The sequence below is a fragment of the Lepus europaeus genome, chromosome 7, assembly GCF_033115175.1.
Source record: "Lepus europaeus isolate LE1 chromosome 7, mLepTim1.pri, whole genome shotgun sequence".
Lineage (NCBI taxonomy): Eukaryota > Metazoa > Chordata > Mammalia > Lagomorpha > Leporidae > Lepus > Lepus europaeus.
This window is the reverse complement of record NC_084833.1, coordinates 75,750,048-75,775,209: the sequence shown is the minus strand read 5'-3', so window position 1 is coordinate 75,775,209 and position 25,162 is coordinate 75,750,048. Positions and strand designations below refer to the sequence as shown.

The following is a 25,162-nucleotide window of genomic DNA, read 5'->3' as shown; positions in this document are numbered from 1 at the left end:
GACACAGGAGGGTCATGGGGGACGAAACTCACTCAGGTGTCTGCCTCTGCTTTCACTGGAGTGAGAGACTGCACCTGCAAGGTCTGGGTACCTTTGCAGAATGCCTCCATCGAATGTTGTCCATCAGGGCCTTCTGATCAAAATCCATACTTGCTGTTTTCTCTTTTTTCCTTTATTGATAACAGAGGAACTTAAGCCCTTTGCTCATATGCCATTAGTATGGCCGCAAACTCTCTTCTTCAAAAGATCTCTTTTGAGAAACCTATACAGATAAAGGCAATGAAAAGTTCATTTGGAGATTTAGGTTCTTATTGTTTGTGGCAAGGAAGTCATTATTTTCAGGCCTTCTGAAGTCCCTCTGGGTCTGGAGTTCAGAAACCAGCGCTCATTAGGCTTTATTCAGGCTCATTTGCTCTGCTGTGTGCTTCAGACTATCTCATCGTCATGGTGCAGACTTAGCAGAATTAAGCCTCCACGTTTCAAATTTAGACTGTTAATAACATCCAGCTTCAATCACAATTTCTCACCCATCGATGCTGGCTAGGAGGCCACCTAACAGCAGCAGGTGGCTGGTAATCCTGGCCAGCCTGGTAAGTGCTGTGCGCTGCCTCATTGGGTGAGGAGGAGTGCTTTGCTCAGGACCTCAACATCCCGGCCCCTGTATGGAACACCACTCTTTATCTCTGGAAACAAACGTTGCAACGCCAAGGCTCAGGAGACAGTGAAGAAAGTGAGAGCTGACTTTCCTATTGGAAGACAGTGTAATCCGGCTGCCATTTTCCTATCATAAAGGAAGACTTTCTGTGGTTGTTTTTCATCATCCAATGCCCAAATCTCCAAGTGACGAAGGAGGTTGCAAGCGCTGTGAGTCCACTAGTCCTGGGAAGAGGAAGGGCAGCATCTTCTATCCCTGGAGTAGGTAGGGGGAGGGTCTTGTCCAGAGCTTGGCATTTCGTCAGCCTTCTTTCTTCAGCTGAGTAGATTGTTTCTCTGTTTTTTTAAAAAAAATTGTTAAAGTTAAGGATTTTTTAAGAAAACAAACAAAGGAGTACAAACTCTCCGCCTTTCTCTCAAAATGTGTTTTGAAGCCCCACAGACAAAGCCATGCCTCTGGGAATAGTCCAGCTGCTCCAAATGTTATGACAAAGGAACACAAGTCCAGGGACATGAACTTGAGATGCTAGACATTCTCATGACCCCAGTGAGAAAGATAGTGGGGCTCCAGTTTCCAGGCCTGGGTTTTCTTTTCTCACAAGACAAATCGTCAGTCAGTCTAGTTGAATTCTCTGTATCACCAGCTAGCTTTTGCAGCAACAAGTGCCATGCATGTGGCTTCCAGTCTGCTCTTTGTAGAATCTGATGAGAGAATCTGAATGCAAGACAGCATGAAGAACAGATGAACTCCATGCTTGGAAAAAATCATATGATGACCACAGTCACCCCTTTCATGTTCTGCTTTTCCATTCCTTATTGACTAATGGAAAATACTAGATCTGGAAGTGTTCTTCTTGTGTAGTTTCTCCTTTATCTTTATAGTATTTTATGTAAGAGGGACTGAGAAGCCGAGTCTCAGAGGTGCTCACAGTGGAAGGGTTAGAACACGGGACTGCATAAATCCAAAGTTTGTATCTCCATTTCCTGACTTGGTTCCCTGACCCATTACATAAAAAAGGAACTGGATTCCTAGACAAGTGACCATAATAGAAATGTTATGAAAAGCTTCCAGGATGGGAGAGGGAGCGGGAGATGGGAGGGTTCTAGGATGGGGGGGGGGGGGTCTTGGGCAAGGCAACAATGAAGAAATAACACACTTAATATTTGTGTGCAAATGGGCATGGAGGCTGTCACTGCTGGAAAAGTCATTCTTCCAAAGTTAAAAACCACAAATGGCAAGCAAACATGGTCACAGTATTGTCAAAAAATCCAGCATTAGTCCTTATAGCCGTGGTACCAGAGAGGGGATAGCAGTGGGAGACAGAGATTAGTTAAGATTTGTTGTGGGTGGAGGGAAGTTATGGGGGAAAAAGCCACTGTAATCCAAAAGCTGTACTTTGGAAATTTATATTTATTAAATAAAAGTGTTTAAAAAAAGCTTCCAGGTAAGACTGATGACTGGATCGAGTAGGCCCTAATAAATAATAAATAATCTAATAATCTATAAACTCAAAGGCAGAACCACTGTAGGACCTTGATTTTCAACTCTGATGGCACTTTATAATCATCTGAGGAATTGAAAAAACATTAAGCTTGGGCCCCACCTTTGGGGATTCTAATCAAAATGGTCTGAGTTATGGCATGGACACTAGAGTTTTTTAAAGTTCTCCAAATATCCAGCCAAAATTGAGACCCACTGCTCACTGAAGACAATAAATATCTGCAGCCCCATGTGGTCTTTGCAGTGTTCAGAGGAGGCTGGAGATGGAGGCAAGCAACAGAGGTTACCCAAGACCAAAACCAGACTCATTGACTGACCACGGTATCCACTATAAGAGACAAAGGATGGGCTCTTTATTTCATTTTATTTAGTACGGAGGGAGGGATGGAGAGAACGAGGAATGGGGAGAGAGAGACAGAGAGTAAGAGATCCCATCTGCTGGTTCACTTCTCCAAATGCCCTCCTGAATGGCAGATCTGGGCCAAGGTCAGAGCTTGGAGCTGGAAACTCAACCCTGGTCTTTCATATGTTGGCAGGGATGCAACCCCTGGAGCTATCACTCTCACAGAACCTGCATCAGGGGAAGTTGGCATCAGGGTGGAGCTGGGTATTGAAACCAGCCAGTCTGATAGGTGGTGCAGTGTCTTAACTAGTAGGCCAAACACCACCCCAGGATGACTCTCTTTTGTATATTGTCTTATAATTAATTTGTGTACTTAAATCTTTACCCTCCAAATCAATTAGAAGCTTCCTCAGAGTTTGAAATGTCAGTCCCCAAAAGAAGTCTATCATCTTCCCCATTAACCTGCATGCCCTGGAGGACAGGAGCTACAGTTATTCTTCACAGTCTCCCAGGCTGCACAGCACAGAGCCTGGCACATGGCCACTGCACAGGGAGAGGTGGTAAGGAATGTTAGCCTGAGGCATAGAAATCCCTGGAAAGGGTGATATTTTCATGTTAATTGATTCCAGAAGCCATTCTCATTTGCGCCTGAAATTGGGAATGTGTTTATGCATGGAGTAACTGAAGCCACCCTCTCCTTGTGAGTGTTTAGGACTCCTGCCACACGTTCAGCCTCCTCTGCTTTTTCCTTGATCCAGGTGCACAGACTTCTGTTATACAGTAAAGTTTCTAGTAGGAATGGCCTTGGCAGAGGAGCCATGAGGATATTCACTGGGTCTTGAGGGCTATGGTTTTGAGGCTGACACTAAATCCTTCGAAGTGAGAAGAGGGGAGCAGACTTCACAAGTCAGCAGAAAAGTTGCCAAGAATGTGCTTGCCAAATGGCTGTGTACAAGATTCTCAGAACTTTGGTAATTTCACTGTAGGTCTGATTGAAAAATTATACTGTGGTCTTGGGCAAGGCAACAATAAAGAAATAACACACTTAATATTTGTGTGCATATGGGCATGGAGGCTGTCACTGTTGGAAAAGTCATTCTTCCAAAGTTGAAAACCACAAATGGCAAGCAAATGTGGTCACAGTATTGTCAAAAAAATCCAGCATTAGTCCTTATAGCCATGGTACCGGAGAGGGGATAGGAGTGGGAGACGGAGATTTGTTAAGCATCTACTAGATTTTTGTAAGTGTTAAATTGTTTCATCTTTCCCACACTCTATTTTACTCACGAAGATATTTTCAAAATACATAGATGAGTCTATAACTCATATGTTTACAGCCTTTTGGTGGCTTTCCAGAGCTTTTAGATAGAAAATCAAATCCTTAATATGGCTCTCAAGGTCTTGCAGAGGCTGGCCCCAAGCCACCATGGTTCTGTCTACCCTGACAACAGCGATTCTTGTCTGAGCCTTGCTTCCTCCCATTGCCAGCTGTTTATTTGCCTGCTTCCCTCTTCGAGAACCCCCTATTGTCGGACCTTACCCTAAAGCCCCCGGTCACCCTTAACCTACTTAGTCTCAACTCTTTCTTCAGATCCTAAGGAAAGTGTGTCAGTTAGGGTCTAGGCAAGCTATTTGAACATAGGAGACATATTCAATGAATCATCAAGTAAGTTAGCCCTCTATATCTCTGGGTTCTATATCCCTGGATCAAAAGTCGTTGGAAAAGCAAACAAATTGCTTCAGTATTAGACATGTGCAAACTTGTTTTTTCTTGCCATGATTCCCTAAACAACAAACAACCACTTACATAACACTTGCATTTTTTAGGTATTATAAGTTATCTAGAGATGATCTAAAGTGTACAGGAAGATCATATAGGTTACAGGCAAATACTGTGCAATTTATAGAGGGGATTTGAGCATCTGTAGAATTTTGGTATCTGCAGAGGCTCCTAGAACCAATCCCACACAGACACTGAGTACAATTACAAGTGCAAGATGTAACAGACAAAGGAAAGAAAACTTCAAGCTGGGGTTGTCAAGCCTATGAACCAAATTCAGTTCATGCCCTGTTTTTTTGTTTGTTTGTTTTGACAGGCAGAGTGGACAGTGAGAGAGAAAGAGAGAGACAGAGAGAGAGAGAGAGAAAGGTCTTCCTTTTACCATTGGTTCACCCTCCAATGGCCACTGCAGCCAGTGCACCACGCTGATCCAAAGCCAGGAGCCAGGTGCTTATCCTGGTCTTCCATGTGGGTGCAGGACCCAAGGACTTGGGCCATCCTCCACTGCACTCCCGGGCCACAGCAGAGAGCTGAACTGGAAAAGGGGCAACCAGGACAGAATCCGGTGCCCCGACCGGGGCTAGAACCTGGTGTGCCGGCACTGCAGGCAGAGGATTAGCCTATTGAGCCGTAGCGCCAGCCATCATGGCTTGTTTTGTATAACCAGTGAACTGAGGATGGTTTTTGCACTTGTATAGATCTCAGGAAAAAAATGCAACAATTATCACACATGACCCAAAAAGTTTCAAATATTTCACATCTCACCCTTTACAGAAAAAGTCTACTGACTTCAGCTCTAATTTATCACAGGGTTAGTAACTGTAGGAAGTGGCTGCTACCTCTAGGTCTATAGGAATAAAAGTTAGAATCCTTCAAATGTAGAAACTTAGAGGAGTCCAGGTGCCTGAGACCAGATCTCTGAGAAAGGGGCTCCAGTGAACAGGGTCTGATGAAGCTGGTTTCCCAAACAGTAGAAAAGCTGCACACTCTTCTGAGCCACTGCTGCTGCCAGGAGAAGAAGTGCTGCCCTGGTATCACTCCATGTACCAGCAACCATGGAAATCACTCAGGGACTAGATGGAAAGGAATACATTCTTTCACTCTCCCCAAGCTTTTAAATCCCTTTTGGTGTATCCTCTTGGCAGAGCTAAACATTAAGACTAGTTGCAAAGCAAAAACATGGTGTGTGGTGTCCTGGCCCCAGCATCGGTACACATTTTACTTAGGGGGTAGCTTTGGAGCAGAGAGAAAATAATGCAGCAACTGGCACAGGGAGCCCTTCCTGAATTTCTTGATTTGGCCAATGCCCCCATTGTATCTTTACTCGTCTATGTATCTTTCTCCACATCATACATCACTTAACACAACGGATGAAAATAATAACAAGCATTGTGTGCCAGAAGGATTCTAAACACTTTTCAACATTTAATGCTCACCAATCCTCATGGTATCCTCCTTGGATGAGTGATGAAGCTGACACTGAGAAACAGAATAAGTTATTTAAGGTTACACTCATCTAGAAAGTATAAGAACCAGACCTTACACTCACACTGACTTGTTCCAGGGTCTGTGTTCTTAACACTAACCATATTGCCTCTAGTATTGAGTTTTGAATCCTGACTCAGTGTCTGCATCTCTCACTGGGCTGACTTCATGAGTGCAGGCCTGGGTCTCTTTCTACTGATCATAGAATCTGCTGTGCCTGCCATAAGTTCTGGCATACAGAACGCTCTTGACATGTAGACATATGTTACATTATATATTATTATATATTATTCACGTATTCAGTCATTCAACAAATATATACATATTAAACAAATATATGTGTGTGTGTGTGTGTGTGTATATATGTGAATAAGTGGAGAAGGAATCTGAGTCACAAATGGTTAGGCCACTGTACCTGTCCTAGCTGAAATTCAAACCCACATCTGTTGGACTCCAGAGCCCACATTTTTCCCAGACATGAACTAGTAGGTTAGGGATTTGCGATCTGGTGATACTCGAGAGACCTGATGATTTCCTTGAGGAGGCGTTGTCAATTCTTCACCGTTGTCTATATTTTGAACAAACGATTATGGTCTTCAAGTTACTCAGAATGTGTGATCAGCTATACTTCTCCATTTCCTGATCATTCAGCATGAAACAAAATCACTGTATGCTGTCCATATGGGCCCCAACTCCAAGGAATTGGATCTTCCAGCAAAGCTGAGACCCCCTGTGTTAACTACCATAAATGTCTGGCGAGGAGTTTGGCAATGGGGGTGGGAAGGACTATACAATTATTCCATACACTGTTCAAGTATTTTAATGTCTTACAAGGAGCATAGTAAAACTAATGTTCTATTTAAACAACAATCAATGGCACTCGATCACTTCAGGGCAATATGCTCAGTTTAACATATCGTCTTCTGACTCCTCCCTCCCTCCCTGGTGTTCTCCTCTCTCTACCACATCATATACGTGAAGGGCTCCCCAGGCTGTGCTCAATTTTTTTCTCTGTACCTTTTTCAATGTTCTTGCTGTCAGAGTGAAACCAGTGTTCCAACAACAGTATGAGTCCATGAAGGCCATCAAGAAGCTCATTTGCCCTTTCTGTTCCACTGCTGATGCCAGAATAGAAGTTCTGAGGAATTAGAGGAAAATGGCAGAGAAAGGCAGAAGGGTGGTGGGTTTCACCAACAATTGTTCTCTCAGTTTACCTTCTACCCAACTGATCAACTCTAATCTCTTCATTGTATATAGATACATTTTCATCATGGGCTGTTTCACAATCAATAAAATCAATCTTGGGCAGTTTCCTGTGACTACTTATCTCAGATGTCCCTATGAAAAATAGCAGCTGTAGAAATTCCATGTTGGGGGTGTCCTACAGCAGTCATGTAGTTAGATGCGGCATCAGGGAGGAGGGTGAGGAGTGGTCTTGAAGCTATACTCCTATTTGTATTCCAAGCATATTGTCTTACTTGATTCTGTTTGTTGACTTGGAGTAATTAATCAGAAATCCGCAGATATTATAATCATTAAATCTCTCCTGGTTAGAACAGAAACAAGTTGCAGATTAAGAAACACTGGGAATGGGAGGTTGTGGGTTTGTCTGACAAACCCAGAGAGTGGAATCCAGGCAGGCCAGAGAAATGCTAGAACCTGGGGCTAACCAGCCCTCAAAATCCTTTAGCTTTTCTCTCATTGCCAACAAGCCAACTTGTGTTTCTCAATTTCTCATTGAGGGGGACGTGACTGCCCCCACAGCTCCACAGTTTGGGTTGAACTTCCAGCTTCAAAGACATTCCAGTTCCACTGTCTGTTGGTCCCAGAATTAAATTATGAGAGAAAGAATGGTTTGGATGTGCTTCAGTTAGCACTTCCAGCCCAATCAATGGCTGGGGTGAAGGAATCACAGTATGCATCACCATTGCTGCCGGAGGGTAGACGTGTACGGGTGAGGGTGGTGGTGGTGAGTTTGAGCTGGAAGACATCCCAAAGATGTGCACAGTATAAGAAAAGGCATTCGTAACCCTCAGAGGGAAATGTGTATTCCGTAACACATCTGGGCATACACAATATGCATGATAACTGCTTGCTGCTGAATTAGAAGGGGCTGTGAAATGAGTGATTGTCTGGGCCATTAATTAAGCTGTTATATCTATTATGATGCTATTCCTATAACAATGCCTTGGTTATTTCTTCTTTTTTATTATTTATTTGACAGGTAGAGTTTTAGACAGTGAAAGAGAGAGACAGAGAGAAAGGTCTTCCTTCTGTTGGTTCACTCCCCAAATGGCCTTTACAGTGGGCGCTGCGCCAATCCGCAGCCAGGAGCCAGGTGCCTCTTCCTGGTCTCCCATGCAGGTGCAGGGGCCCAAGGACTTGGGCCATCCTCCATTGCCCTCTGGGCCACAGCAGAGAGCTGGAAGAGAAGCAACCAGGACTAGAACTTGGCGCCCATGTGGGTTGCCAGCGCCACAGGCAGAGGATTAACCAAATGAGCCACGGCGCTGGCCCCTATGCCTTGGTTATTTCACCCTTGACTGTCTGGTAGCCTCAAACAGTATGAAACTAAAAAACAAACAAACAAACAAACAAAAACAGCCAATGCTTACATAACACCTTGCTACACTAGACTCAGTTCTAATTAATTTTTTTATTCACTTAAGTAAATCCTCACCATAGTGCCATAAGGTAGCATATTAGGACTATCCAGAGATACGGAACCAATAGGACATACATAGATATATCAGGTGAGATTTGTTAGGGGTGTTGGCTCATGTGACTGTAGAGGGCACAAAGGCTGCAGGCTGCAGCCCCAGGAGAGCGATGGTGTAATTTAGCCCAAGTGCACACCAAGGGAACCAATGCAGTTTGAAGTCCTGGAGTTTGAGGGCCCACGTACCTGAAGCTTCAATATCAGAGGATAGAAGATGGATGTCCCAGCTTGAGAAAAGAGACAATTTGCTTTTCCTCTCCCTTTTTCTGCTATATGGGTGACTCCTCATTGGATTGGATGTTGCCTGCCCACATTGTTGAAGGCAGACCTTCCTAACTCAGTTTACTGATATAAATGCTAATCTCTTCCAGACACACCATCAGAGACACACCCAGGAATGTTTTACTTGCTAGCTGATAAGATCAAGTTGATAAAAATTACCATCATTATTTCCATTTTACAGATGTGGTAACTGACACACTGACGTGAAGTCATTTATTCAAGGTTACCTTGTCAATAGAGGTAGAGGCAGAATTTTAACTCAAGCTGTCTACTTTTAGGATATCTACTTTTTAAAATAAAAGATTTAATTTATTTATTTTGAAAGTCAGAGTTACAGAGAGAGAGAGGGAGAGACAGAGAAAATGATGTCCATCTGCTGGTTCACACCCCAGATGGCCCCAACAGCTGGGACTGGGCCAAACCAAAGCCAGAAACCAGGAGCTTCAACTGGGTCTCCCACAGGGATGTCATTGGCCTAGATACTTGGGCCATCTTCCACTGCTTTACCAAGCCTTTAACAGGGAGATGGATCATAAATGGAGCAGCTGGGACATGAACAGGTGCCCTTATGGGATGCCGACGTCACAGGTGACAGCCTTACCTGCTATGCCACAATGCCAGTCCAGGGTACCAACTCTTAACAGTACATAAAACAAGCTTCTAGTGGGAGTGGTTGGAAATAACTGAAGGACTCCAAAGACCGAACGGCAAACATGCTCTAGGTTTATCCATTCACCAAATGAATAAGACTTTCGCTCATTGCCTGATGATGGAAGCCTGAGCCAGGCAAAATAGAAGCTGCACTAAGAGGTGAGAGGAAAGACAAGGAAACACCTACAACTATGGACAAAAGAAGAAAGAGACTGGGAGAGAGACCAGGTGATGGGAAGGACATTGTGAAATGGGAAAACTATAGAATACCAGGAAGAAAAGTGACACCACCTCCATGTGGTTTTCTTTCTTTTTTTTTTTTTTTAATTTTTTTTTTTTGACAGGCAGAGTGGATAGTGAGAGAGAGACACAGAGAGAAAGGTCTTCCTTTTTGCCATTGGTTCACCCTCCAATGGCCGCTGCGGCCGGCGCATCTCGCTGATCTGAAGCCAGGAGCCAGGTGCTTCTCCTGGTCTCCCATGCAGGTGCAGGTCCCAAGGACTTGGGCCATCCTCCACTGCACTCCCGGGCCATAGCAGAGAGCTGGCCTGGAAGAGGGGCAACCGGGATAGAATCCGGCGCCCCAACCGGGACTAGAACCCGGTGTGCCGGTGCCGCAAGGCGGAGGATTAGCCTGTTAAGCCACGGCGCCAGCCCTCCATGTGGTTTTCAAACACTGGCCCATAGACCTTCTGAACTCTTGGGAGAAATACAGTCTTTGAGTCCCCAGCCTGGACTGAATCAGAGCTGTCTCATATCTGCCAGAGGGTCACATGTTTTAACAAATGCTATTAGGCGTTCTCATCCCAAGAGAGCACTGAGTGAGCAGCCAACAGCCTTTAAATAGTGTACTCCCTTAGTCCCTTGATCCTCGCAGGGTATGGTGTGTGTTCCTTTAATCCATCCATCATAGAGCAGTGTATAATGTGTTTCTTGGTGACTTCGTTGATAGGAAGATCTGAAACAAGGACCCAAACTTCTGAGTTTTAATTCTAGCTCAGTCACAAACTTTGTGAGCATTGGCAGATACTTAAATTCTTCACGGTCTAAGATTTCCCCTCCATTGAGGTAGTAGTTCAGACTGGACCAGTGACAGGTATCTGGAACATGTGCTTCTGCTCCTGTCCTTCCACAAGTCCTGCAGCTACTCCCATCATGGCCTGACGTGGCAGACATTGCTAATCAGTCATGATACTCTCTGCTGAGCTTTGATGTAGCTTCCCAATACAACATTTACCACAGCATCCCAGGCACCCCCTAACAATTGTGCAAAGTTGGCTGGCAGTTGAAATTTTCTTGTGTTCCCATAAGGTTCTTGTGATATCTAAAAATATGTGGCTCTCTTAAAGGAAAACAGTAATTTTATATTTTTTGCTTCAGCTTTCATTTTCACGTATATCACTCAAATTTATTCAACAACTATTTGTATGTTCTGATTTGTTTTGAGTATCATGCAAACAATCCCCATCTCTATTATTGCAATCTAGATTTTAATTATGATTTGAGTGTTGCTTGGCCTCAAAAGCCTCTAAATCTTCATTGTTGGATTAATGTTACCTTAAATTACAAGATTACCTTGAATATGAAAACAGCCCTATTTACAGAAACAAATTTCAAGTTTGAGAATTTTCTAAGAATGAAAGCAGGGAGGGAAGGAAGGAGGAAAGAAGGAAAGAAATTTAAAGAAAGAAAAATAAAGAAGTTTAAAGTACTTTCTGAATTTAAAAATACTTTAGAAAAAAATAAAACATAAATTAAAACTTTCTGAAGTGATGAAACTGGTCCTGGCCTATTGATTACTCAAGAGAAATTCTCAGGCCAATTGTAAATAATTCAAAGTTTTGCATTTTTCTTTTCTTTTAGAATCTTGGAATCATGCTCACAAATTAGTCAAAATAAGTCAGGAAAAAGTTATATGGTGCATTTGACCACTATTATTCTTAAACCCCATGAATTCTTTGCCAATAAAAACAATGCTTTCTTTTCATTGGCCTTAGACCTGGGTTGAAATTGCTGAAAATGGTGGTTTTCTCTCTTATTAACCTCAAAGAACATTGTGTCAGGATGGGAAATAAGTATTTCAAGTATGCAAACAATTTCCCCGGAGAAGTTTGGAGATGGCATAAATAGGTAGGTTTTGATTTCTGATCCAGACTCAAAACAGAAATATTTTGGTCTGGACACTTCCCTGTGAGGCCTGGAAGAGCTCCCTCAACATCAATTGTCCTCTGGATCCAAACCCAGACTTTACTTCGGTGGAGGCTGGGTCAGGAGCTTAGACCATGTTTATTATTTAACCAATCACAGCCACAAGAAACCTTAAACTCTGACGGGAAAATGCACCAAGAGAAGCGGCCATAGGTCAGATGGAGCCCATTTCGTAAAACCTCGGGACATTGGACTAAGGCCCTGGAAGGCAGAGAGATTGGCTGATTTAGCAAAATGCCTGAATTTTAAGATATTGGAAAGGAAAAAGATATAATGGGGCCAGCTTTGTGGTGTAATAGCTAAAGCCACCGCCTCCAATGCAGTATCCCGTATGGACCCTGGTTCTTGTCCTGGCTGCCCCATTTCCCATGCAGCTCCCTGCTATGGTCTGGGAAAAGCAGTAGAAGATGGCCCAAGTGGTTGGGCCCCTGCCACTGATGTGGGAGACCCAGATGAAGCTCCTGGTTTCTGGCTCCTGGCTCCTGGCCTTGGTTTGGCTTGTCCCTGGCTGTTGGAACTTCGTGAGGAGTAAACCAACAGATGAAAGACCTTTCTCTCTGTCTCTTCCTCTCTCTATCTTTGTAACTCTGACTTTCAAATAAATAAAATCTTTTTTTAAAAGAAGAAAAATATGTATTGTGTAAAGGTATACAAGTAGTTGAAACTAACGCCTTAAAGTAGGTATACCTAGGAGAGGGATCTGTAGCTTCTGAAAGGAATTAAAGTAACTCCTTTGTAAGCAATAGAATGAATGGGCAAATGCATCCTGTGAGAACCACCCTTGGATGACTGTTCTCTTACATGTGGTAGCATTCTCTCTACAGCTGCATGAAGTGGTAGGAAAGGAGCATATTTGCAATTCAAGGATCTGTTCCGACACAACTATGAAATCCCTTGTATAAAGCCTATTTACTCTTATTTTTTAATACCACCCTAATGAATTGACTCTGATTTTCTAGGACACAATACATTAGAAATGAGTTGGCCCTAAAAGGAGGAAATATGGCAACAGTTATCAGTGAGGGCTGATGCTTTTTCAGTAACAGTCTAGGTAAAAACTTTTCAAATGAGCTGGTCAAAGATCAGGTGTTTGAGGTCATTTTATTAAAGTAAAGCGCATCAGAGGACTTCAGTCACGTGAAATGCCATGCGGTTACTGTATTGGGAATAGTGACTGCAGTCATTAAGGTAAGGTTGAATCACATTCGTCAACTCTATTTGTAAGAAGTAGGAATATGCGTCAGACACTTCAGTTTAATGAAACATATAGTGAACATTGAGTAGGTGCCAGGACTTGTGCTAACACTTAGCAATTAAAGAAAAGTTAAGACAAGGGTTTGTAGTCTGGAATGTGAAAACCACAATGGAAACAATTTAGTTTTTCATTTTTGTTCAAAAATATTGGAATTTTAGCATGTAAGAGGGTAAGATTATTTACATAGAACATTTGTTTATATAAAAGAGCTCATTCCCTGGATAAGCTTTGGTGTTTTGAGTTATTGTGAATTCCATAGTTGGAAGAACTTAACCAGCTAATCAGGCTCACACTCAGGGGATAAATTTGATGCCCTAATTAATGTATGCTATTTAATCCAAGCCCTCTTTTTTCTTCATTTCCAAAGAGTATCATGTTGACATGTAAGGCTGAATTTGGCAGCCAACAGGAAATGGAAGTTAGCACTGTATTTTTAATCCTCAGCTTAACACTTTATTGTGCTGTTCCAGTATCGTTCTACAATTTTTCATGTGACTCTTCTTTCACCAACTAAAAAGTCCTATTTTGTGGCCAGCTAAGTGCGATGCATGGATAGACTTAAATTCAGATAATAGTTCTTCATTGCCTACTTTTTGTGAGCCCTCTGCAAGCTGTTTTTCATATATACCTCATTTAATCCTTGTATTAGCACTACAACAATCTAGTGATGTAGATATTTCCACAATTTTTGGAGGGTGGAAACTGAACCTAGGTGACATGACTTAACGTTAGATAACTTATGACCCTACATCTAGTAAGTGGATTTGAACTCAGGTCCCAGATAACTTAAAGTCTAGTGGTATTGAAAAATGGGTTTGAACCATGCTGATTCACAGTCTTTGATTGCAGTTTAATATCACTGCAGAATATTTTTAAATTTGGATTATTTATTTTCCCTTTGTCATTTAGACCCTCACTTGTAGATCATGTTGCATATCTGTGCTTGTGTTTAACACCCAAAAAGGAAATTTTATATATGAAAGAGCTGGAGTGTATTTTTCTTTATCCTTTGGTTATTTTTCCTTTCCTATCCACGTAGTTTGTGTCTAAATTATTTTCCTTAGACTTTCATACGCAATTAATTTGTCTTTGGGTAGAGGCCAAGCACAGTCCACTTTCAGTTCTCTATGAGATTGTTTTTCTAAGCAGCTCACATGAAAGGATTCCCATTCCCTGCAATGGGCACTGGTAATTTGGTTACTTTGGCCAAAAAATGTTAGAATGTAGAGTCTCTACAAAATCTTGCATCTTCTCACTATACCTACTCTTAAGAAATGACCCCAAAATCACTGGAAAAAATAGCAATGGCCCAAAAGCTCGTATCAGTTTCTGTTTCCAGCTTTGTCTCCTTTTGGTTGAGTTTAAAATTTCAAAGAGCCTATTTAATTTTTACTTTTATACATAGCTGTAGATTTCTGTTTTATAAAATTCTTAATTACTTTAGAGAAAACTACTAATCTGAAAGATTCCTCAAACTAAATTAGAAAAGCGTATGGTTTGTATTTGTTGAGCATTCACATTGTGCCAGAAATAATGCTAAATGCTTTATCTGCATCATTATAGTTAAGAACCTAAAACACTGTGTAGTAGGTAATTTTATTCATATATAATAGGTTGCTCCACTGTAATATATGCCAGATCCAGGAATCAAAAACAGATCAGACTTTCTCCAGAACCCTTGCTTTTCATTTTTTTTTAAGTAAACTTATTTTGGAGCACTTAGATTTATAGAAAAAAAGTTGCATAGGTAGTGTGGAGGGTTGATGTATATGCTTTACCCTGTTTCCCTACTTGTTGACATTTCCATGGCACACTTGTCAAAACTAAGAAACTATCGTAATACATTCTTATCAAAAAGTTCTAGAATTAATTAGTGTTTCACCAATTTCCTCCCCAATGCCATTTTTCTCTTTTCTGTTTTAGGATCTTATTGAGGCTACCACATTGCATGTAGTTGTCATGTCTGTCTGCTTCTTTTGGTCTATGACACTGTCTCAGTATCTCCTTATTTTCATGACCTTGACACTCTTTGAGGAGTACTGGCCAGGCATCCTATAAAATGTCCCTTCCCCCAGACCAACTGGATTTCTCTGGTGTCTCTCTGGACTAGGCCTGGGACTGTGAGTTTTTTGAAGGTAGGTTGCAGAGGCAGAACCCTGCTGTTAACCACTTACGGTTGCTGTGCCACTTTTGGACATGCCTAAATTGCAAATGAGCAGGATGTTTTTGTTTTCCATTTTAGTTGCCATTCTTCCAAAAGATAAACTACAGTTCTTGTATAATTTAGGAAATTGTAGTTAATTTAAGAAGATAATATAATTTAAGATCTCATGGTGACTTACTTATTTCCATATTGACAGTTGAGAATTAATGGCAGCACTGAGAGGTTTCTAATGAAGTGATGTGTCAGATGAAAAGTTCTAGTAGTTTCAATGTTGAAAATATTTCCAAGAAAAGTAAGCCTAAATATCACAAAAGGAATTTTATTCTTGAAAAACCCTCTTTACTGTAATTTATAATAATGACACATTTAAAAATAGCATAAGAACTTAACAACAGAAGAATGACTAATAAAATATGGTATATGATTTTAATGGCATATTTTACAGCCCTTCAAAAGATGTTTGGGGCTGGTGTTGTGGTGCAGCAGATTAAGCTGCTACCTGAAACTCATTCTATCCCATTTGGGTGTTGGTTCAAGTCCCAGTAGCTCCACTTCCAATCCTTTCCCCAGGTAATGTGTCTGTGAAAGCAGGGAAAGATGGCCCAAGTACTTGGGCCCTGCCAACCATGTGGGAGACCCAGTTGGAGTACCTGGCTCCTGGCTTTGGCCTGGCCCAGCCATGGCTGTTGGGGCCATTTGGGGATTGAACTAGTAAATGAAAGACTCTCTCTCTCTCTCTCTCTCTCTCTCTCTCTCAACTCTGCCTTTCAATTAATAAATAAATCTACAGGAAAATAAATAAAAAGTGTCTGCAAAAGTAAGTCATAATATAGCCAGTATTTAATTGAAATAAGCAGGATTTTTTAGATTTTTAGATTTGCAGCTAACAGTATATGAATTGTCTAAAAGTAACCAAAAGAAAATGTCAACGCCACTTGGGTGGTGAGATTTAAGCTTTTCTTCTTTCTACTTTTCCATACATTCCATTCGATTACAATAATTTTTGTTTTCTTGTGTTGTTTTTAAGTCTTTTCAAAGGACTATGCTCTTAAGCCACTGCAAGAATATTTTGTGACTTCAAGCAGTGGTTATACAAAAGAATTCTTGAGAGCAAGACTCACGAATTGGGCCTCATTCTGCCTCCTCAAGATCATGATGCTAACATTCTCTGATGATGGGGAGTTGAAAAGAGGAAGGAGGTGCTCTACGACTACTCACCTCCTTCCAACACCCACATATGCATCCTCCCACACAACAGCCCTGAAGAGGCAAGGTGTATACTCAAGCAGAGGTAGACTGCACTAGCTTCGTGATCTTGAATGACTCATTGCACCTCAAAGCCTCTATTTCTACCTCAATTAAGTGGCAGTATAAAGAGTGCTACCACCTGGATTTGAAACTTGGTCATGTCACTTAGCCCTCTGTGCCCCCATTTCTTCATCTATAAAATAAAAATAGCAAGAGTGTGTGCCTTATGATATTTGGAGTATATTTAAGTATATATAAACTACTTAGAACAGTTCCTGGCACGAAGTAGGTTATCAATGAATGGTATATAATATTGTGGTTTATGACTGAATAGTCAATTCCTATTGACCAGGAATCTGAGAATCCTGTACTAAGTGATTTCTAATTTCTCAGGCAACTTCCAGCACTAAAATGGCATAATTCCAATTATGCAGGACTATAGCTGCTCAAACCATGACCCTGAAAAATATTTGTGGGGTCCAAATGTGGCCAGAAACTAACACATATTCATGTGGAAGAATCATTCATAAATAACTGCTTTGATTTCTGAAAGCCAGAAAGGAGTGTCCCAAAAGGACCTCCAGCTCTGGGTTTTTCGTGCTGGACAATTAAGAAAAAAATAAAGTATTTGTTTCTGTCAGAATGGGTGTTTTCTTATAGCCAGAAACCTTGAAAGTCCTCTTGTGGCCATGTATTACATGAGTTGACATTTTAAACATTTTATAAATAAGCAGCTCATTAATTTTTTTGAATCAGTAAGTGGTATGGAATTAGAATGCAAAATGCTTAATATTAAATACTAGATTAATATTTAATATTATATTAATAATACCAGTATCAGAGAAATGACTTCACCCATTTATAGCCTAGTGTTTGGCAAATGAGGTGAATATTTGGGGTTTGAGGACTTAGCTTTGGGAGATCACAAAAAAAAATCGTAAGCACCTGGTTGGTGGCCTTTGCCAAGTTGGAACTGAGATCTAAGGTTAGAACACCACCCTGGTAATCAGGAGAACTGGTTTCCCCAAAGAAGGTTGTCCTTGCTTCAGAGAGCCCTTAATGTCCCAGACAGAAAGGAACACAGGTCCCTAGTCTGCCCATATGGACAAAAGGGACATAGTGGACTCACAGGACAGGCATAACTCAGCCCCTGTATTTTAAGTTAATTCCAAATCAGGCCTTCCAAGAAAGAATGTTTCAGCTAGTTGAGGCAAGTTTGTAGTTTCTACATGAGTACTGAAAATAACATATTAAAGCACTGTGCAGCCTTCAGTGCTATAGTAATCTTATAGCCAAGCATACCTAGGTTTAAATTCCAGCTCCACAGTTTATTAGCTGTATGGTGGGCAAATCCTTAAACCTTCTCTTCCCCAGATCCTTCTTGTGAGTGGTTGGAAGATTATGTGAGGGCCGGCGCCCTGGCTTAACAGGCTAATCCTCCGCCTTGCGGCGCCGGCACACCGGGTTCTAGTCCTGGTTAGGGTGCCGGATTCTATCCCAGTTGCCCCTCTTCCAGGCCAGCTCTCTGCTATGGCCCGGGAAGGCAGTGGAGGATGGCCCAAGTCCTTGGGCCCTGCACCCGCATGGGAGACCAGGAGAAGTACCTGGCTCCTGCCTTCGGATCGGCACCATGCGCTGGCCGTAGCGGCCATTAGAGGGTGAACCAACAGCAAAGGAAGACCTTTCTCTCTGTGTCTCTCTATCACTATCCACTCTACCTGTCAAAAAAAATTTTTTTTTATATGTGAGATTCAATTTCAAAGTGTTGGACATAGAACTGGGCACAGAGTGAACAACTAATAAATGGTAGATGTTGATATATTGTCCCATTTTCTCACAGCAACCCTCTAAGGTGGCTTCCACTATTACTTCCATTTTTTAAAAAAAGATCTATGTATTTATTTGAAAATCAGAGTCACACAGAGAGAGGAAGAAACAGAGAGAGAGAGAGAGGAGAGAGAGAGAGATTTTTCCATTCACTCGTTCACTCCTCAAATGGATGCAACAGCCGTGGCTATGCCAAATCGAAGCCAGGAGTCAGGAGCTTCTGGATTCCCCACCTAGGTCCAAGGGCCCAATCATTAGGCCAGTTCCACTGCTTTTCTGAGCACATTAACAGGGGAGCTGGATCAGAAGTGAAGCAGCTGGGTCTGGAAATGGCACCTATATGGGATGCTAGAATCATAGGTGGCAGATTTACCTGCTACACCACAAAGCCTGTTGCTGAAAATGGACCTTATACTTTTTAAAATCTTTTTTAAGATATACAAATTTCATGTATTTCATATAAACAGATTTGTGAACCTAGTGATACTTCCTACTCTACCCTCCCTCCCACGCATGCAGCTACACTTCTACCTCCTCACTCTCCTATTCCCACTCTTAATTTTTACAAAGATCTATTTTCAGTTTACTTTATACTTATAAGGTTGACCCAACACTGAGTAAGGGGTTCAACAAATAGTATGAAGAATAAAACACTGGTCCTCAATAGTAGAAAGAGGACTGCAAACAGTCATCAAATCTCAAAATGTCAATTTCACTCAAATACATTACACTTTAGTTACCACAGATCAGGGAAAACATGATGTTTGTTTTGGGGTCTGGCTTACTTCACTAAGTATAATGATTCCCATTTGCATCCATTTTGTTGCCTCCATTGTACAGATGGATAATCTGAGGTTGATGGAGACCAAGTGAGTTGTCCAAGATCACAAATGTAGAACCAGGGGAAGAGTCACAATCAAAGTCCTGTGTAAGACTGAATTTCTAGGTCCTCCCATTCCATGACAAAACACAGACTTCCTTTGCATACAGTGCTAACCAGATATTCATTTCTTTTCTTTTCCTTTCTCTAGCTTTATTAGGGTATGATTGACAAACAGAAATTTCATTTAGGGTGTACAATGTGATTTGATGTGTGTTTAATTATGAAATGCTATGGAAGGTTTCCAAGATGGCAGAATAGGGAAAGAGCTTACTGCTCTAGTGTAGGGTAAGATGGTTAAAAAAATAAAAAAGTGGAGAAGGTGCATTTCAGGGAAGAGTTAGGGAGAACATGGCAGAGGAAACTCCACACAAATTAGAGGGACACTGTAGATGTGGAGGGTGTGAATGTACACAACTCAGGATCCCAGCAGCCGAGAGAGCTTTGGAGAGTGAGGTGAGACCAGAGTGCAAGCAGCCCAAGCCACTGGAAATAAAGTTTCAGGAAGAGCGTGGTGTGAGTCTGACTTGGAGCCTTGTGTGGGACAGTGTACATGCCAACCTAGAGGAAAAAAAGTGGGCACATTTCTCTCTCCTTGATCACCCATCACTGGCATACTGTAACTAGCTGAGAGAGGGCAGGCACCATTTTGGACATATGTAACAGCTGTGCCAGCTCATGTCCGCACACTCAGCACCTGAATCTGGCTGGGAGAATTGACAGGGGGCTGAGTGCTTGTGACTGTGGGAGCCTTGTGTGCTGGCACTGTGAAACCACTGTGGCTGTGGAGGGGGACATAGGGTGTGGCTGGGTCTTTGGGCAGTCACTGTGGGTGGATCCACATGCTCTGGGCTCCCTGATTCCCTGGTGAGGGTCATTGTTGCAGGAGCTGTGCTCACACTGAGGACTGCATGGTTCCTTTGTGTGGTACTTGTAGTGACACAGATGAATATTGTACCCACTGTGGCTAGTGTCCTTGCATTGATCTCCCTAGAGGAGAGGAAGTGATCATGAGACTACACTAACAGAGCTGAACAAACCTCCCATCTGATTAAAAAAAGAGAGAGAGAGAAATTTACCACGCCCAACTTGGGTGTCACCTTGGACACTCCCCTCACCCTAGAGCACTAATCACACCCAGCACACACCTCTGGGTATTCACTGAAAGAGCGGACACTCCACTAAGCCACATAGGAATAGTCCAAAGACTATTTCACAAAGTTTTCACAGTGAAAACAAAGAACCAACAAGTATCTCCACAAATAATAATAAATACAGCACTTCAAGAAACAAGAATAATGAAGACAACATGATGCCCCTGAAAAGAACACAACAACACTTCAATACTAGATTGTGAAGGTGAAGAGATTGAATGCCAGAAACAGAATTCAAAAAATAGATTGTAGGATTGAACTATTAAAATCCATACATGACATGAAAGAAAGTTTCTCCTATGAAATTGAGATCTTAAAGAGAAATCAAAATGAAATGAAGAATTCAATAGAATAAATAAAAAATGCAGTGGAAAGCCTTGACAACAGAATCAGTGAAACAGAAGAAAGAATATCTTAGAAGAAAAGCACAGGAAATTATACAGTCAGACCAAATACAAAAAGAAGAAATTAGAAGACTAAAAAACACTGTTTGTAATATACAGAATATTATCAAACCACCCAACATATGAGTTCTAGGAGTTCCTGAAGGCATGAAAAGAGAGAAAGGATTAGAAGGCCTTTTTTTTAGTGAAATGATAACAAAAACTTCCCTAATTTGGAGAAAGAAAAGGACATCCAAGTACAGGAAGCACATAGAACTCCTAACAGACATGACCAGAAAAGATCTTCACCATGACACATTGTAATCAAACATTCCACAGTAAAACATAAAGAAAAGAAAAGATTCTAAAATGTGCACAAGCAAAACTCCAGGTTACTTTCAGATGATCTCTAATTAGAATCACAGCTGACTTCTCATCAGAAACTCTTCAGGCCAGGAGAGAATGGAAAGACACAGTCCAAGTCTTAAGAGAAAAAAAAAAAATTGTCAACCCAGAATCCTGTACCCTGCAAAGCTCTCATTTATGAATGAAGGTGAAATAAAGATCTTCCATAACAAACAAAATTGAAAGAATTTGTCACTACTCATCCAGCCTCAACAAAATATTGGCTAATCAAATCTAACAACACATCCCCAAATGGCCACAATGGGTGCTCACCATGTCTGATCACATTGCTGAACTGTTCTGGCTTGACCGGAAAATCTGGAATGGTATAACTCAGAGCCTGGACCACTTCACCAGGGGCTTTGGGCAAGAGCTGTTACTTTTTATTTCCCAACTGGATTTTCAAAGCGAAATAGCTAGAAAATTTTAAAGAAAAAGATTTATTTATTTATTTATTTGAAAGTCAGAGTTAAAAAGAGAGAGACAGAGAGAGACACAGAGATCTTCCATATGCTGGTTCACTCTCCAGGTAGCTGCATTGCCAGGGCTGAGCCCAGGCAAAGCCAGGAGCCAGGGGCTGCTTCTGGGTCTTCCACGTGGGTGGCATGGGCCCAACTACTTGAGCCATAGTATACTGCTTTTTCCAGGACTAGCAAGGAGTTGGATCTAAAGTGAGGCAACCAGGACTCAAACCTGTGTCCATATAGGATGCTGGTATCTCAAGTGGTGGCTTTAGGGGTTACGCCACAATACCGACCCCTCAAAACGTATTCTTTTTTTAAAAGATCTATTTATTTATTTGAAAGGCAGAATTACAGAGAGCAAGAGGCAGAGAGAGAGAGAGAGAGAGAGAGGTCTTCCATCTGCTGGTTCACTCCCCAAATGGTGGCAATGGCCAGAGCTGGGCCAAACTGAAGCCAGGAGCTTCTTCTGGGTCTCCCATGCAGGTAGGTACAGGGGACCAAATGCTTGGGCCATCTTCTACTGCGCTCCCAGGCCATAGCAGAGAGCTGGATCAGAAGTGGAGTAGCTAGGACTAGAACCGGTGCCCATATGGGATGCCAGGACTGCAGGTGATGGTTTTACTCACTATACCACAGCACTGGCCCCCACAAAACTTCTTAATGAGCAGATACTTCATAATAAGCAGATACTATTATTATGTTCTTTGACTCCCAGAAAGTAAACAAAATACCTTAGACATCCAAAGAATAGCCATGACTGATCTACTTTTGCTTTGACTGGACCACTTCTACCGTTGGATAGCCATAACTTTGATGGTGCTTTCCCCTTAGGATCATGTCTGTAAATGTTTAATCTCCTCCTCTCCATGTTTCATCTCTTGTTACAATTCTTCAAAGAAATGCTTCAGGATCTCAATCTCATTTGTTTAAAATTTCCATTGACAGCTCAGCTTTTTCTGCATATGATTGATCTGGGTGCAACAATTTTGACACTTGTTGAGCAGAAAGGCTGATCTTCTTTCTTTCTTTATTTTTTGGTCAGAATTGTGAGGCTGAACCAATGTCAATGATGTTGCCAACTGTTTCTGCTATTAATCGATAGTCCTCTTCAATCTAGGCATGAACAAGATGAATTTTTTCATTGCAAATCAATGTGGATGGTCTGCTGCTGTGAGCTTCATCTTTAACATTGTCTTATCCTTTCTTAAAATAAGTTACCCATTTGTAAATTGCTGATTTATGGCAAGGATTGCCCCATAAGCATTTCATAAAGCCCCAATGATTTCATCATTCCTCCACCCAAGCATCACCATAAATTTTATCTTTGCTGTTTCTTCAATTTTAGCAGAATTCAGATTGCTCTGATAAGCAGTCTTTTCAAATGAATATCTTATCTGTCTTAATGCCTCAAACCTAGATCTTGTCCAGTCATGTTATAACAAGTTAATACGAGTTTATTTTGGTCCAAAAAATTGTTGAAATCTATGTATAGTTTCTTCATAATATTTATTTCCCAAGAACTTTTTGAAGACCTCTTGGATATTGCTTCAGTTTATTTTAACTCATGTCATATGGGGGTGAGGAGCATTTTTGTGCACAAATCTGATCATTCTTAGTAGTTTGTAAGTTCCTTGAAGAGACTTAATGTAATTAAATTATTCACTTAGCAAATGTTCAGTGAGCACCTTGTATAGACCACTTACAGGTCAGGTAACAAGATGAGAAGATTAAATGACATGGGCTGTCTCCCAGGGCCCTTTATACTCTGTAAACATCTTAATTTTTTCAACAAACAGACTTTGCCATCAAGTCCCTGTGTTCATCTTGAATCCTCGCTGTACACCAGCAGGTTTCCAAGTCCAGGAGTTCTACTGGCAGCTGCATACTTGTAAGGGGGAGCTTTGAGGGCATTTGAGTTCATTGCTCTGACTCTTAGCAAAATTGCATTTAAACCCTATTTGAAAGCATCACGATTGGCGAGTGGATCCTCGGTGAAAAAGTCCAGGATCATTTCCCAGAATGCATTTAGGTACTGCCCACATGGCGTCCATCTCCTACATACTTAGTTTTCCTAGAATTGGGTTTCATTGCTGAGTCTCCAGCTCCCCGCAGTGGCCCCTCCTAGGAATTTTTCCTAAATTAAGCAAGGAAGTGTGGACTCCAAGAGATACATACTTATCTTTTGGCTGCCTCTTTGTCCCTCTGCAAGAACAGAAATGACATTTCACAAATAATGAGCTTTAGCTGAACTTGAATCTGCTGGATCCAGAATGTTTGGAACCTTCACTCCCTATTTTTCTAAGAAATACCTATATGATCTGGGTCTTTGGGGGGAGGTGTCTGATTTTTGCTTTTGTTTTTGCATTGTAACCTGATATTTAAGTATCAAGAAGGTCTTCAAAAACGTTGTGGAAATTCATATTCTGTAAAAGCTGTGCATGGATTCCAAGGTTTCTGTATCAAAATAAACTTATCTTTTAATTCAACTTTCCAGTAGTTACTCTCTTCTCAAACAACAGCCTGTGGCCACATACTTGGAGAGTTTCCAGTAGGTACATTTGACTTAGGGAGAGTCATGGCATAACCTCCTAGTGTGTCACAAAGAGTAAGTCCAGGGCCCCACCCTCTTTCTGGAGGACAGAAGGCAAACAGGAGCCCCCAGATATCTGAAGGGCTTCGAGTAGAATGGGGAGTGAACTTATTCTGCGAAGCTCAACGGCAGACCAAGGACATATAAGGAAAATTTACCATGAGATCAATTTTTGTTCATTTTTGAGTCTTTCTTAAAGACAAAATAAAGCATTGACTTCCCTGTATTTTTCATGCTCAGTTGGAAGCTGAAAAAGCATCTATCAGGAATACTGCTGAAGAAAGTAGGAAGTACCCTAATAAATCCCTTCTGACTCTAAGATTCTTTAAATTTAATATGGGAAGGAGTTACTTTCTTACTTTGCCTTTTTTGCAGTGATATTAACTTGGCTCTTTTTGATACTTTTCTCCTGTAGTGAAAAATCTGTGCCCTTTAATTCGTGGGAATGTGGGCGATACTTTAGAATGAAAGAGGACAGAGTGACCAACAATGCACGCATGGGAAAAAGGTGAGAGCATGGGGTTAGAGATTTCACAGACCTGGGAGCATTGAAGGATGAAAGGAGTTAGAGAAAGTTGAGGATTCTCAAGGCAAGGGCATGGAAAGATAAAGAAGCTTTGTTCATTCCACCCATGATGTGTTTATTTTCTGGAGTGTCTTGACCTGGTGCCATAAAGGTAAGAGGAGAAGCAGAGGTTAATAAGTAGGGGTGATATTTGAGCTACCCAATGACCAGTGTGGCATAGATCTTAACCAACCAAGATGGAGGCCAGCCAATGCAGAGTGCTGATGGAATTCCAGGTAAATATCAGCCGTGCCTGTAAGTCTGAAAAGTAATTCATGACCAACAGATCTCAAATATGGAGTAACAGAATCATATTTGCAATTCAGAAAGATTGTGCTGAGGGGAGGATATATTGCTCTATTTCTTAATGGCTGTGAATGAAATTTATTCAGCAAGTTGTTTCAAGAAGCAGTGCTATATTTAATCATAAGCCCAGCTATGAAAATAAGCCCATTCCTCAGTCCAGGGCAATAACAATAACAACAAGACCCATGATGTGCCAGAATGAAAACCAGGCTGTTCATTTACAAGAAATGTAACCCTATCTCCTTCTGCTGCTGGTGGTGCCAGACTGGTTTTAAGGCAAAGCCTGGTCTCACATTGA

The 25,162-nt window shown here is 41.5% G+C and overlaps 1 protein-coding gene across 1 annotated transcript in view; it reads left to right on the top strand.

Moving 5' to 3' along the window:
• The window catches only part of ME3 (malic enzyme 3), a 196,315-nt gene that overhangs the window by 32,264 nt on the left and 138,889 nt on the right, over window positions 1–25,162 (top strand). The window lies entirely within an intron of this gene.